At 45.4% G+C, this 13,038-nt stretch overlaps 1 protein-coding gene across 1 annotated transcript in view; it reads left to right on the plus strand.

The window, feature by feature from the left end:
• The window catches only part of LOC126277955 (uncharacterized), a 1,123,821-nt gene that overhangs the window by 1,725 nt on the left and 1,109,058 nt on the right, over positions 1-13,038 (plus strand). The window lies entirely within an intron of this gene.

Here is a 13,038-nt window from a genome sequence, read left to right on the forward strand (position 1 = left end):
ACCCATGCCCGAGGCAGGATTCGAACCTGCGACCGTAGCAGCCCCGCGGTTCCGGACTGCAGCGCCAGAACCGCACGGCCACCGCGGCCGGCCTTGGTATTGTTAGTCTATCGAATTGAATGAGGTGGAATTTTAGGACCAGGTCAGCACTTCCCTAGACGAGCATGCGAAACGGCCTGCAAACAACTTGTGCACCATCCCACAGTCGATCCGGCCTGTCTCTGGTTTATCACCCTCTCTCACAAATAAAAGTGCGATCTTCAGTGGCCTCAAATACATAAGCAGTCTCACTTAAGGCAGCATATTTAATTACCACATTCTGTCATTCTACGTAATTCAAAAGTGCTGTATCTAAAGAGAATGTGTATGTACTCCAGGCCAATGAAGATGCTTCAATAAAACATGTCGAAACGTGCCTGGTAAAACAAGAAATGCTTGCATTCAGTTAGACATCGACAATCTGCTAACTTTTGTTGCCATAACGGAATCACATAACGAAAGAAATAAAATTGGTAGTTCATGAGTGCAGTGGTTCTAGAATGAAATTTTCACTCTACAGCGGAGTGTGCGCTCACATGAAACTTCCTGGCAGATTAAAACTGTGTGCCGGACCGAGACTCGAACTCGGGACCTCGGGAGTTCGACTCTCGGTCCGGCACACAGTTTTAATCTGCCAGGAAGTTTCAATGCAGTGGTTGCTGATTACTACATTCGTTCATATTAAAAGATCCTCACGTCGGTGTAACTGTCATTACAGTTAAAAGACTTGTTATTATCACAATAGTATTGCAGGATGACAATCGCCGTTTAGTTTTCTAGACAGCTGTCCGTAAGAAGACTGTATTATTAAAATGATTTTTGAGCACTGTGACAATTATGTCCTCTTGAGAGTAGTATAATGACTGCATCAGATCGTTAATAAACATTGAATCAACAAAGCAGGTAAGCCATCACCCAAAAATGTATTTATTGAAGCTGCGTCGGACTGTCTACAGGAAAGCGTCGGTTTTTAATATGTCACATATCCACGGTTTTTATTTTTATCAAGAAATATGCATTTGCGTATACTCTGCTACAGTCTCAGTAAAGGAACACATTGATATTCCACAACAACATTCACCTACCTGTTAGATTAGTAATTGTATAGGAGAGCAGAAAATAGACTCACAGCTATTTCAAACATTTATTGAAAAATTGTTATGTAACTGAGAATAATAGCAAGATGGGCATATCCTAAGTTTCTTGTAACCATGATACGTTCACTTTTCATAACACTGACTATGAGACGTTCACTTTTCATAACACTGACTTTGCCCTCTACACATCTAGGCCTCGAGAAAATTACGCCACAATTCTACACATTCGCTCCCTGTTAATGGTTCAAAGGGCTCTGAGCACTATGGGACTTAACATCTATGGTCATCAGTCCCCTAGAACTTAGAACTACTTAAACCTAACTAACCTAAGGACAGCACACAACACCCAGTCATCACGAGGCATGTTAATGAAGAAGGAGCTGTACTACTTGTCTATGCGGTTTTTATCCAAGACGGCTTTGCGACAACGTATACCTGCGAACCTACTCGAAGATCTGAGAAATGTAGCTAGCGAAAACAATTGAGACGTAGGCACATATGGCGTTTAAAGTGGGCATCGCTCCAATTGTTTGTGTTGATTTACACTTTATCTTAACGATCCATTCCACGCCGCACGTATCCTTCACAGTCGCATATCCAGCTAACGCCCATGGATGGAAAACAGCTGAAATTTCGGCAATGACTGAATTACGTCTGGCGGTCACGAGAACAGCTAATTGTGTGTCAGTGGTCCTTCATCTTCCCAAGGGTGTGGTAGATGTCACTAACGCTCTTTACGGTTTCTGGCCTAATGTTGATATTACATCATTGTCCTTACCTTCGGTTTATGCTTTATTAGAAAGCCCCCGATACTATCAAATTGAACTGTATGCTGATCCTTGGTGCTCCAAATAGGCTTTAAAGAAAGTTTCATAGACGTTCATACCGACGTATTAGATCGAAAGCTTTCTGTAGTGGCAGTTTTGTTTGTTTCGTTGTTTTCTACTGAAGCGGCGCAGTGGCGTACGCTGCTTTCCCTGTTCCAACGAAAATGAAAGTTGGCGCGTCCCTCCTTCCAGCGCAACCAGCCTCTGCCTAGCGTTACAGGCTCGCATAGCAAAGGTCACAGACTCGAATCGTGTTCTGGGCACTGGTATGAGGTTTACCTCCGCAGCGTAAACACTGGAATGTAAGTTAACTTCAAATTTCCTGGAAGTAGTAGCAATGAAATTTGCAAGTGAAGGAGAAAGGAAGATAAAGAGTTTCACGTCTCCTCGATGATGTCATTAGATACGGATCACAAGCACGGACTGGGCAAGGACTGGGAAGGAAACCGGCCGTGCCATATCAAAAACACTCCGGTGTTCGCTTTAAGCGGCTAACAGAAATCGTAGAAGATAAAATCTGGGTGGCCGGAAGGGGATCTGAACCGACGACCTTCCGAATACTTGTATGTTATCTCGCTCGGTGTTCACGAGTGAGAAAATTGGTTGTGGCAACGAAACAATGCGGGTGCTCAGCATACGAAAAAATGGATAATGTGTCAGTACTGATGTTCATGAAGACAGACTGAGGTTCCCAATCTCAGATTTTATAATCCTTCATTCACTTTGCGGTTAGTCCCTCAAACTTGCGTTGCACTGATTATGTATCAACATAAACGCGTATTTATTGCAAACTAACAAAAAATGGTTCAAATGGCTTTGAGAACTACGCGACTTAACTTCTGAGGTCATCAGTCGCCTAGAACTTAGAACTAATTAATCCTAACTAACCTAAGGACAGCACACACATCCATGCCCGAGGCAGGATTCGAACCTGCGACCGTAGCTGTCGCTCGGTTCCAGACTGCAGCGCCCAGAACCGCACGGCCACTCCGACCGGCTGCAAACTAGCACCAGTTTCCTCCATTAAAATATAATATTTTTTTTAGACTACAATGCAACTGTCATCTTGCCGGCCGGAGTAGCCGAGCGGTTCCAGGCGCTACACCTGGGAGCCGCGCGATCGCTACGGTCGCAGGTTCGAATCCTGCCTCGGTCATGGATGTGTGTGAAGTCCTTAGGTGAGTTAGGTTTAAGTAGTTCTAAGTTCTAGGGGCTGATGACCTCAGATCTTATCTCCCATAGTGCTCAGAGCCATTCGAATCATTTGAACTGTCATCTTGCCTAATTTATAACTCTTCGGAAGCTATTTTATATGCATGACCTGTTTATCGCCGTATACAGTGAACTGATGCATTACTTTGGCCTCAGACTCGAAACGAATTGTGCTCCATTAATAACAATAGCTGCCTGTTGCTCAGCGGCCTGGTGAAAGTCTTTCAGTTGTGTGCCACTTCTAACCTACGCAAGTAACCGCGCTGGAGATACGTTACTTGAAGTTTAACGTGGAATCAGCATCGCGTGTCGTTCCCGGCGAATCTTCACATCGTAGAAAGGTGAGGACTGAGTAAAAAGCAGGCTGAAAGGACCGTTGTCAGAGCAGGATTCGATCCCGCAACCTTCTCTTTTCCTGCACGCTCTTTATCACTAGACCACCAGGGACACCTTCTGAAATATTAAATACAGAATAAACAGGGAATACATAAATTCCCTTGCGTACAATAATAGATTAAAAAAAAACTTCTCCCGCACTGGCCATGAAGTCCCAAAGGTACGACCGGCCGCCGTGTCATCCTCAACCCACAAGCGTCACTGGATGCGGATATGGAGGGACATGTGGCCAGCACATCGCTCTCCCAGCCGTATGTCAGTTTACGAGACCGGAGCCGCTACTTCTCAGTCAAGTAGCTCCTCTGTTTGCCTCGCAAGGGCTGAGTGCACCCCGCTTACCAACAGCGCTCCGCAGACTGAAAGTGCTAACCCAGCCCGACAGCTCTTAACTTCTGTAATCTGACGGGAACCGGTGTTACCACATCGGCAAGGCCGTTGGCAATAGATTTTAAAAAAAAATATTTAAATGTTTTACAAACAGCTATAGGATGTTGTACTCGTATCAAGCAGAAATCCGTCTGCGGTGATAGTATATCGTGCGAAAGAAAGGAATCTGACCAGGAAATGAACAGCTTCAATAGTGGCTCTGAGCACTATGGGACTTAACATCTATGGTCATCAGTCCCCTAGAACTTAGAACTACTTAAACCTAACTAACCTAAGGACATCACACAACACCCAGTCATCACGAGGCAGAGAAGCTTCAATAATGTTTGTAACATCAACGTAGAGATTAACTTTCGCAGGAGTGATTGTCCAACAGACGAGGTGATTAAGGCAGTGAAAAGGCAGTGGACTGGAATTCGAGAAGACAGCGATTTAAATCCCAAACCGACCAACTAATGTTAGGTTACAGGAGACGACGTACGGGCAGAATTAAAGCTGGGATGACAGGTCGTGAATCGTGCTCGGGTACAAAGCGAAAGACAGGGGTCCCGAGTTCGAGTCTCGGTCCGGCACGCAGTTACAGTCTGCCAGGAAGTTTCATAGTTTGAAGTTTCTTGTAATTTCCTTAAATAGCTTAAAATGACTGCAGGGTTGGTTCCTTTGAACAGGACACGGATGATTTCCTTCTCGAATCCGGCCTTGTGCTCCGTCCCTAACGACATCGACGTGGGCAGGTTCCTTCAGTAACTATACGATATGGATCTTAATTGAAGACAGTGTTTTTAAGTTCATATGTGTCTGTCCCGATTCACAGCCAAGCGCTGGGGAGTGAACTTAGCTGTGAGTAGAATAAGAGCTGACTTAGTCCAGTATCTTTGAACTCTGCAAGTTTACGGTGTCGGCTTTCACCCACAACTGAGAGCTGACAGTCTTCAGTATAAAGACGTAGGTCGGAAGGCGTCACAAAGAACTCTGATCGCTGTGTCCACTGTTCACTAGGTTCTTAACGCTCAAGAGACTTTCCGGTCAGGTATTCTCCCAGATAGGGGAAATTTCTAGATTTCCTGCCGCAAAGCAGCACAACCGGAGAATCATTAGCGGAAGAAAGGACCAGACCAACAAGAACGCCGACGTTCGAAGTCAAAAAATCAGTCATTATGTATCTCAGTGGTGACTGGTTGAAAAGACTCGGTGTTTAAGCGACTTGTGGACTTGCTTGGAGCTGTCGACCTCGACTATGGGAGGTGAGTCGGGGCCTTGAGTGGCGAATGTGACACGTTTCATTTTCCTGATGTCTTTAGTGATATGTTGTAAAAGGTATAGTGTTCTTATAGTGTGAAAAGCTTTAAAAATTTCATAAGTGTAACCCTCTGTGGATGCGAGGAAATTTGATACCTTTTTCCGTTTTTTACGTGAGTTTTGGAACTTAAGGCGAGCGCAAATGATTGATAGAGGGGAGCATTGTACACTGCTTGCCACTGAAACTGCAACACCAGGAACGATAGCTAACAACGGAAGTTTACCTATTGTTTTTGCACAATATAGGAGGAATGACGCGTGATTAAATTTGTGTGTGTTTTTGAGGAATACAGGTTACGAAACTGGCCGCCTCTGGCAGCAACACTGCTTGTCAACGAGTCGAGTTGTTCTGAATTTGGATGACGGGTACGGGTACTTCATACCATGCTGTCTCAACTCTGTTCCTACGTTCACCGATCGAAGTGACTGGTAACTTGTGGTAATCTCTCGATATCACATGTCCAGATATCTCCGGCATTAACACGTCTGAAACGTAAAGGCTGCTGTCCAAGTAACCCACTACGCAAACCAGACGTGATCGTATTGTATACCGAATAAGCACCTTACACACCGCGACACGGACCACTGTCGGCGCACCACTCTTCTGCAACGTCAAGAAACGACAGTGACAGCCTTGCTGACAGTCCATGCTGCTCCAAACGTCGACACGCCGTCCCCGCGAATACTTGGCTTCCTGTAACAAAGCCCATTTCCTGACTCAAGGTCCATGACGTAGCTGCGCAGTGCTCCAAGGCTGGCAGCAGAATATACAACTATCTGTACTTTCGGACGCTAGTCGCATGGGGTTGCTGAGATTTTGCATGGCGTTCAGCTCGACCCTTCTCAATCCATCGATTGTTGATTTGCGTGGCAGTCAGATGTTCCTATCAACGCTGAAAGACAAACTGCCCTCTCGATAGGTGACGAACCTGCTGCTGTCGAATTACAAGTCATGTCAGTATACGTTTCACCTTCTCACACGAGGTGTAATACGATCTTTTAACAACCACCATTCATATGCGTTTCGTGAATAAGAAAGCCACTGCATAATTATTCCTTACGTAGAAAATATGGATGGCATTATTCCTAAAACTTTGATTGGTTGCGCTGAATCGCTAATCTTACGAATATTCAAGCACACAGTCCACTTCATGTCAGTTTGACGTTTGATGCATTCCGCTTACATGGAGTTGCAATTTCAGTGGTCAGCAGGGTACATTTAGGTGACAAAAGTCATGGGGTACATTCTAATATCATGTGGGACCTCCTTTCTCCCGGTGTAGCACTCCGTCTTCAGGCCCCAAGTGGCCCATCGGGACCATCCGACCGCCGTGTCATCTGCAGCTGAGAATGCGGATAGGAGGGGGATGTGGTCAGCACACAGCTCTCGCGGTCGTTATGATGGTTTTCTTTGACCGGAGCCGAATAGCTCCTCAATTTGCATCACGAGTTTTGCCCGGTGTAAGGCACCAACAATTCGTTGGAAGTCCCCTGCAGAAATATTGAGCCATGGTGCGTCTATAGCCGTTCATAATTGGTATGGGAGCCATGTCGGGCAGTCTGGGTGGCCAAATCATTAGCACGATGTGTCCTGAATGTTATTCAAACCAGTCAGGAACGATTTTGGCCCGGTGACATGGCACATTGTCATCCAAATAAATTCCATCGTTGTCTGGGAACATAGCGTCCATGAATGGCTGAAAATGGTCTCCAAGTAGGCGAACATAACCATTTCCAGTCAGCGATCGGTTCAGTTGCACCAGGGAATCCACTCCACTCCACGTAAACACACCCCACACCATTATGAAGATACAACCAGGTTGCATGTGCCTTGGAGACAACATGGTCCATGTTCCGTTGACTTCCTTTGGGTTCCTGGCCATGTTGGTGTCCCGGGTAATGAGCTCGCTGATCGTTTGGCTGGGGGAGCAGTCACTTGCCCCCGTTTTCTATAATCCCTCCCTGCAGCGGATTTAGGGCTTCACATCAAATCTCACTTCGCACAATATGCCAGTGGGCCAACTCTTGGGTGGCTACGTCCCTGTCTAATAAACTTCGTGCGATTCAGGTGACACCAGGCACGTTGCGTTCTCCCTTTCGCCTCTCCCGAAAGGACTCGACCACACTGTGTCGTCTCCGCATTGGCCATACCAGGCTGATCCATGGTTTTCTTTTGCTTGATGAGCCACCCCCACTTTGTGATTGTGGAGTCTTCCAGTCAGTAGCCCACATTTTGGTTGAATGCCCCCATCTTTCGGCTCTGCGTGCTAAGTACAGGCTCTACCGCACTTTACGTTTGATGTTGGCTGACGATTCCCGGATGGTCGACCTGGTTCTCGGTTTCCTCCGGGAAAGTGGTTTTTATTCTCAGTTTTAAGGTTTTTAATCTCTCTCTGGTGTTGGGGCAGGGCGGTGAGTGTTGGAGTATCTCCCACTGTAAGCCGTGTTTGGAGATTCCCGACTCCCCTACCTGACCGAGATCCTCTTTTCTTCCCCTTTTACTCTGTTTTTATCATTTTTTAGGGTTGGTTAGTCTCCTTTTCCCATACGCACTTCTACATTCTAGCTGTTGCACCTTTTAAGTCGCAGGTGGTCTTGCCTCTGCTGCTTCAGAGGTGGGATATTTCCTGTCTCTAGCATAGCGTTGGGTTCGCTCTCTTGCTGACTTACCTTATTTTGTTTTTACCATTGACAACATGACTGCCCATTCACATTTTTTCGCCTTTCCCCTTTTATCGTTCTGACTTTTCCGAGATGTCATACTAACGGAATCGACCACATTTGAAACAAGGGACTGATGACCTTGCTGTTGGGTCCCTTCAAACCCAACCAACCAACAACATGGTCCATGGCTTCATGGGATACGCGACAGATATTGCCAACTGACATCGGGACTCATCTGACCAGTGCATGGTCTTCCAGTCGTCTAGGGCTCAAACGATGCAGTCATGAGCACAGAGCGGCGCTGCAGGTGACAGCAAAGGCACTTGTTTGCGTCGTCTGCTGCCATACCCAGCTAAGACCAGATTTCGCCGCAATGTCCTACTGGACACGTTCGTCGTACGTCGTACATTGATTTCTGCAGTTAATTCACGCAGTGTTGCTTGTGTGCTAGCACTGACAACTCTACGAAAAAGCCGCTGCTTTCGGTCGTTAAGTCAAGGCTGTCGGCCATTGCGTTTTCCCCGATGAGACATAATATTTTAAGTTTGGTATTCGCGGCTCACTCTTGACCCTGTGGACCTCGGAATGATGAATTCCCTTACGATTTACGAAATGGAATGCCCTATGCGTCCAGCTCCAACTACCATTTCACTTTCAAATGTTGTTAATACCGTCGTGTGGCCATAATCATGTCTGAAACCTTTTCACATATATCACCTGAGTACAAATGACAGCTCCGCGAAGGCACTGCCCTTTATACCTCGTGTACGCTATGCTACCGCCATCTATATACGTGGATATCGCTATCCCATGACTTTGTCACTGTAGTTGAAACTTCTTTAATTAAATGAGTGTGTCTGTACTTAAATTGCAGCATTGCTGAGGAGATGAAACGTCTACGTTATTTGATTCTGAAACAGCTGAGTAAAACCGAACGTACTGAGCCCACTTTCTCTTTACTTTTTCTTACCAACTAAACACTGACCCACAATATTCTAGCGCAACGCAATCTGATTGCTCAAAAAAATTACAACCTTACTTCAAATAATTAATTCAAAAGAGTTGCCCTGACTAAAAAGAAATCTTAACAATAACCTATACATTTCATTAAGCACGTACCTCAAAAAAATCTTCCTTACGCGAACTACTTCAATACAGCGAGTGTCAACACAGCCAGCTAAATAAAAGCTTCTAACCACTGAAGCCACTAACTACTAATAGGCATGTGGTTAGCAAGGGAAAGATTTTGTTGCAAACCAAGTAATGTATTTTTTACCTTAATAATGAGACATCCAGTTCAAACACGAATATAAATCGTCATTGACATCTAGAACAAAGGTATACAATCACGAATAATATTCAATCTCCAAGTCGAACATGTACAAATTGTTAGCCTACGCTAACACTTGAGACCTCTACCCTCCATCAATGCTAACTTCTCACATCTAACATCCATCACTGGTGGCTGTTCACCTCCAACTGCCCAACAGTACTTCCATCACTGCTGGAAACTAACTTCCAACTGCCCAGCAGTACTGACGATTAACTTCCAACAACGATCCGACCTGCCACGGAGTCTCTTACAAAGAAAGCGCAGTCAGAGACCCAAAAATGGTTCAAATGGCTCTGAGCACTGTGGGTCTTAACATCTGAGGTCATCAGTCCCCTAGACTTAGAACTACTTAAAACTAACTAACCTAAGGACAGCACACACATCCATGCCCGAGGCAGGATTCGAACCTTCGACCGTAGCAGCAGCGCAGTTGCGGACCGAAGCCGGCTCAGAGATCCAATGCAAAGCGCTACACAGCGCTGCCAGCATAGAAGCAGCCCACTTACAAAGTGTATATGTATGTCTAAGCACAACGCTGGGTAAAGCAAGGAACTTTTCATCCAGTGCGAAACATATAGAAGGCTAGTTGTTGTACTTTCTACATCTTGCTCTGAAACAGAGTGCGATAGCTGCCCAGAAACTAATGCACCACATTTTTTTTTCTCAGACAACAAAAATGGTATTAATGCGTAACTCCGCCGGCCGGTGTGGTCGAGCGGTTCTAGGCGCTTCGATCTGGAACCCCCCGACCGCTGCGGTCGCAGGTTCGAATCCTGCCTCGGGGATGGATGTGTGTGATGTCCTTAGGTTAGTTAGGTTTAAGTAGTTCTAAGTTCTAGGGGACTGATGACCTCAGATGTTAAGTCCCATAGTGCTCAGAGCCAATGCGAAACTCCAGGTACGCATTAGCTGAAACTACTGTTTCCTCCGAGAGATAGTGTAACTGCAGCAATGTATCAAAATCACGTATGCAAGTGATGTACCTTGCAAATAACGTGTCATCTAATTTCTAACTGCGGAGAAAGAAAATGTTGGGAACATTCACAAACGTCTGTACGTAGTACAAGAAGCATCTACAATTGACAGAAGTACGCTGGGCAAGAAAGGAGAGGCCATTACGAGAAATTCGGCGGAGCGCCAAGATTTGCAGCGTTCGGGGAGGCCATCCACTTGTCACACCTGACGCGACACAGCTTGCCGATGTGCTCATTCATGATGCCAAGAGGCAGCACCGTTACTTCTGAAGCATATGTGAACACATTTACCAAACTCAACAAGCGCTTCCCGTAAATTCAGCGCCATAACAACCCAGGTTATGGTTTGATTCAACACGATAACGCTCGTTCTCACACAAGTTTGAAGAATTCGGAACATATCGCTAAACAGCATTGGACAGTGTTACCACACCCAACCTACAGCCCTGACCTAGCTCCCTCAGACTTTCTCTTGTTTGGGTCATTAAAGGATGCCATTCGCGGAAGACATTATGAGGATGACGCAGAGATGATTCGCACAGTGAACCAATGTCATCGCGACAAGAACAAGGAGCGGTACCGACAGGGCGTACACGTCCTAGTGTCTCGCTGGAGGAAGGCTAAGAACGGAAAAAGTAGGGAGCGCAGAAGGAACATCATTCTTTCTTGTGTATACGTTTCATTGTGTTCAGTAAATAATTGTTGAAGAAAAAAATGTAGTGTATTACTTTCTGAGCTACTCTCGTGCAATTTATCCTTTAATTCTATGTTATCACTTTCGGCTGTGAAGCTTGTTTATTTATTTAACTGTTTACTTATTTATCGTATGACGCCAGGAGAGATACTAGACAATTATTTACGCAAATCTATACGTTTCTACGCAGCTACAATCTCAAGTTCGTAACGGGTTTACATTTCTAACTTGAGGTCTGTAATGCAGCCAGAGGCTTCTGCAGACAAATTGTGAAGGTCTACCATTGTCCATTTGAATGCTCTGAGGGGACATTCAAATGTTATGCGATGTACTGTTTACTACTATTCACTGAAGTCACATACATAGGTGTAGAAATCCTTTACATCTACCCCAGTCAGTTCCGATTGGATTCAGTATGCACCAGTGTCGTCGGGGTAGACGAAAACGTGATAATCGCTCCCAGGGAGTTTTGATTAGTTGGCGATGCTTTACGGAACATTGCTTCTACCATTGGTTGTTCCATATTTCTTGCAAGTTGAAGTTAGTGTCCTGTAGACTGATTGCTGTTCGTCATACAGTCGCTGGTGTTCTGGCGATGACATTTCTATACGTTCAGCAATGAATGCGATCTTGTTGATGCTGGTGGAATATTACTACCAGCAGTCAGTGCGACTTCGTGGGACAAATACAACCTGTGATGCCGGCCGCGGTGGTCTCGCGGTTCTAGGCGCGCAGTCCGGAACCGTGCGACTGCTACGGTCCCGGGTTCGAATCCTGCCTCGGGCATGGGTGTGTGTGATGTCCTTAGGTTAGTTAGGTTTAAGTAGTTCTAAGTTCTAGGGGACTAATCACCACAGCAGTTGAGTCCCATAGTGCTCAGAGCCATTTGAACCAACCTGTGATGAGGGGCATTGCTTTGATTGAACTGTGTGTCATTTGTTTTAATGTGAGCAAAGAAGTAGAGTTGATCATCTGAGGACTGTTGCAACGGCATCCCAGGCAATTCCTATCAACTTCCGAGCTTTGCTTTTAGTTGCCACATTCCGGAGATGCATCTTGGTATTTTGAAGTGTTGCAGTACTGGAGAGTCTGATCTCTAAATGTGTTTAGGTCCAAAAAAAGAAATATATATATATATATATATATATATATATATATATATATATATATATATATATATATATATATATATATATATATATATGGTTCAAATGGCTCTGAGCACTATGGGACTTAACATCTGTGGCCATCAGTCCCCTAGAACTTAGAACTACTTAAACCTAACTAAGCTAAGAACGTCACACAACAGCCAGTCATCACGAGGCAGAGAAAATCCCCTACCCCGCCGGCAATCGAACCCGGAAACCCGGTCGCGAGAAGCGAGAACGCTACCGCACGACCACGAGCTGCGGACTGTGGTTAGGTCTGTAGTTTTTTTTTTATTCTGTACGTGGAAAGGTGATACAACGGTCTTTTGAGACTACAGCTATTACTCACTTTGTTGTCCTGCACGTGTTCCCAGATTGGTGCTAAGCGAGCAACAACTTCTTAGGACGTCCAAGATCGTAACACTGGACCTTCAGTATCAAGAGCGAAGTAATAACTGCTGTCACAAAAAAAAATGACACCTTCCATTTCGGCAATTACGTGGCAGAACAAGCCACAGCACACAAGAACCCGAATATATTTCCCAAAGGCGAACTTTCGTAGTAACGGACTGTGGCATAACTAGGTGGTTGTCCAACCGACACTCGAAACAAAATGGTAGACGAGCTGATACGAGAAATATCTTTCGGGTCCAGTACCGGCGCTTCGGATCGTCGTCACTAGTAATCTTCTGCTCTTAGTGGGTTGAAAACATGAGTAATGTTTACGAAACAAGAGCGGCAACCAGTCACCCGCAGCCAACTGCTTAATTAGGTGCCAGCTGACACATGACGTCCCTTGAAATAATGACGCTCATTATCTCATGCTGATAGGTACGCACTGCCCCGTTAAGAGGCGAAAGATTCTTTCAGAGGGAATTTTTCTTTTGGGAAATTGCTGACACTGTTCTCGTCCGCCTGTTTTCTCAACAGAGTAATCGAGTAACTTGTCTCGGCGTCCCACAATGCTA

This window comes from Schistocerca gregaria, chromosome 6, assembly GCF_023897955.1.
Source record: "Schistocerca gregaria isolate iqSchGreg1 chromosome 6, iqSchGreg1.2, whole genome shotgun sequence".
In the NCBI taxonomy this organism is placed as follows: domain Eukaryota; kingdom Metazoa; phylum Arthropoda; class Insecta; order Orthoptera; family Acrididae; genus Schistocerca; species Schistocerca gregaria.